Source organism: Tachyglossus aculeatus, chromosome X1 (assembly GCF_015852505.1).
Source record: "Tachyglossus aculeatus isolate mTacAcu1 chromosome X1, mTacAcu1.pri, whole genome shotgun sequence".
NCBI classification, from domain to species: domain Eukaryota; kingdom Metazoa; phylum Chordata; class Mammalia; order Monotremata; family Tachyglossidae; genus Tachyglossus; species Tachyglossus aculeatus.
In genome coordinates, this window is record NC_052101.1 from 18,986,881 (window position 1) to 18,989,616 (window position 2,736).

A 2,736-nucleotide genomic window follows, 5' to 3' on the forward strand; every position below is an offset into this window, starting at 1 on the left:
GTACTGTTCTAAGCACTGGGGGGGATACAAGGTGATCAGGTTGTCCCACGTGGGGTTCACAGTCTTCATCCCCATTTTGCAGATAAGGGAACTGAGGCCCAGAGAAGTTCATTCATTCATTCATTCAATCGTATTTATTGAGCGCTTACTGCAGAGCACTGTACTAAGCGCTTGGGAAGTACAAGTTGGCAACATATAGAGACGGTCCCTACCCAATAGTGGGCTCACAGTCTAGAAAGTAAGACTGGGAGCCCTCCGTGGGACAAGCTGATCACCTTGTAACCTCCCCAGCGCTTAGAACAGCGCTTTGCACATCCCAAGCGCTTAGTCCAGTGCTCTCACACAATAACAGCAGCGTGGCTCAGTGGGAAAGAGCCCGGGCTTTGGAGTCAGAGGTCATGGGTTCAAATCCCAGCTCTGCCACTTGTCAGCTGTGTGACTTTGGGCCAGTCACTTCACTTCTCTGGGCCTCAGTTCCCCCATCTGTAAAATGGGGATTAAGACTGTGAACCCCACGTGGGACAACCTGATCATCTTGTAACTTCCCTAGCGCTTAGAACTGTGCTTTGCACATAGCAAGTGCTTAACAAATGCCATCATCATCAATATTATTATTCTCTGGGCCTCAGTTTCCTCATCTGTAAAATGGGGATTAAGACTGTGAACCCCCTGTGGGACAACCTGATCACCTTGTAACTTCCCTAGCGCTTAGAACAGTGCTTTGCACATAGCAAGGGCTTTAACAAATGCCATCATCTTTATTATTATTATTTTCTGGGCCTCAGTTCCCCCATCTGGAAAATGGGGATTAAGACTGTGAACCCCACTTGGGACAACCTGATCACCTTGTAACTTCCCCAGTGCTTAGAACAGTGCTTTGCACATAGTAAGCGCTTAATAAATGCCATCCATCATCAATAAGCGCTCAATATATACGACTGAATGAATGAATAACTGCCGTCATGGTAGAGAAGCAGCATGGCTCAGTGGAAAGAGCACGGGCTTTGGAGTCAGAGGTCATGGGTTCGAATCCCAGCTCTGCAACATGTCTGCTGTGTGACCTTGGGCAAGTCACTTCACTTCTCTGAGCCTCAGTGACCTCATCTGTAAAATGGGGATGAAGACTGTGAGCCCCACGTGGGACAACCTGATCACCTTGTATTCTGCCCCCCCAGTGCTTAGAACAGTGCTTTGTACATAGTAAGCGCTTAACAAATGAGAAGCAGCGTGGCTCAGTGGAAAGAGCCCGGGCTTTGGAGTCAGAGGTCATGGGTTCTAATCCCAGCTCTGCCAATTGTCAGCTGTGTGACTTTGGGCAAGTCATTTCACTTCTCTGGGCCTCAGTTCCCTCACCTGTAAAATGGGGATGAAGACTGTGAGCCCCCCCGGGACAACCTGATCACCTTGTAACCTCCCCAGCGCTTAGAACAGTGCTTTGCACATAGTAAGCGCTTAATAAATGCCATCATTATTACTATTAGTAGTAGCATTTTAAAATTTTTCCTTGAACCTAAGTGGATCTATTTGCCAGTTTCGGCAGGGACTGTAACAGGGATAGTTATTCTACTTATTATATTAAGAGAAGCAGTGTAGCTCAGTGGAAAAGAGCCTGGGCTTTGGAATCAGAGGTCATGGGTTCAAATCCCAGCTCTGCCACTTGTCAGCTGTGTGACCTTGGGCAAGTCACTTCACTTCTCTGGGCCTCAGTTCCCTCACCTGTAAAATGGGGATTAAGACTGCAAGCCCCCCGGGACAACCTGATCACCTTGTAACCTCTCCAGCGATTAGAACCGTGCTTTGCACATAGTAAGCGCTTAATAAATGCCATCATCATTATTATTATTATATTAAGAGAAGCAGTGTGGCTCAGTGGAAAAGAGCCCTGGCTTTGGAATCAGAGGTCATGGGTTCCAATCCCGGCTCCGCCACTTGTCAGCTGTGTGACTTTGGGCAACTCACTTCACTTCTCTGGGCCTCAGTTCCCTCATCTGTCAAATGGGGGTGAAGACTGTGAGCCCCCTGTGGGCTTGTAACCTTGTAACCAAACTCTCCAACGCTTAGAACAGTGCTTTGCACATAGTAAGCTCTTGATAAATGCCATCATCATTATTCTAGACTGTGAGCCCCCTGTTGGGTGGGGACCGTCTCTATATGTTGCCCACTTGGACTTCCCAAGCGCTTAGTACAGTGCGCTGCACACAGAAAGCGCTCAATAAATACGACTGAGGATAAATACGATTGAATGAATCAATGATTATTGTTTCTATTCTATTTATTTTATTTTGTTAGTTATGTTTGGTTTTGTTCTCTGTCTCCCCCTTTTAGACTGTGAGCCCACTGTTGGGTAGGGACTGTCTCTCTATGTTGCCAACTTGGACTTCCCAAGCGCTTAGTACAGTGCTCTGCACACAGTAAGCGCTCAATAAATACGATTGATTGATTGATTGATTCTCCTCAGAGGCTCCCCTGTAGCCGCAAAGGCTGTCGGGAGCCCCTCTGCCCGCCAGCCCGCCCGCGCCGCGGAGGCCTCTGGGAGCTGTAGTCCCCCCCGCGCGGCCCAGCCGCGGTGCCTGTTGGGAGTTGTAGTTGGCGGGCCGTCGGCGGTTGGGATGGGCAGGGCGCACGCGCCGGTCCTGCCGGCCCGGCCGCGGTGCCTAGTGGGAGTTGTAGTTCGCGGGCGTCGGCGGGTGCGGGCAGAGCGCATGCGCCGGCTAGGTCGGGCCCGGGCCCGGGCAG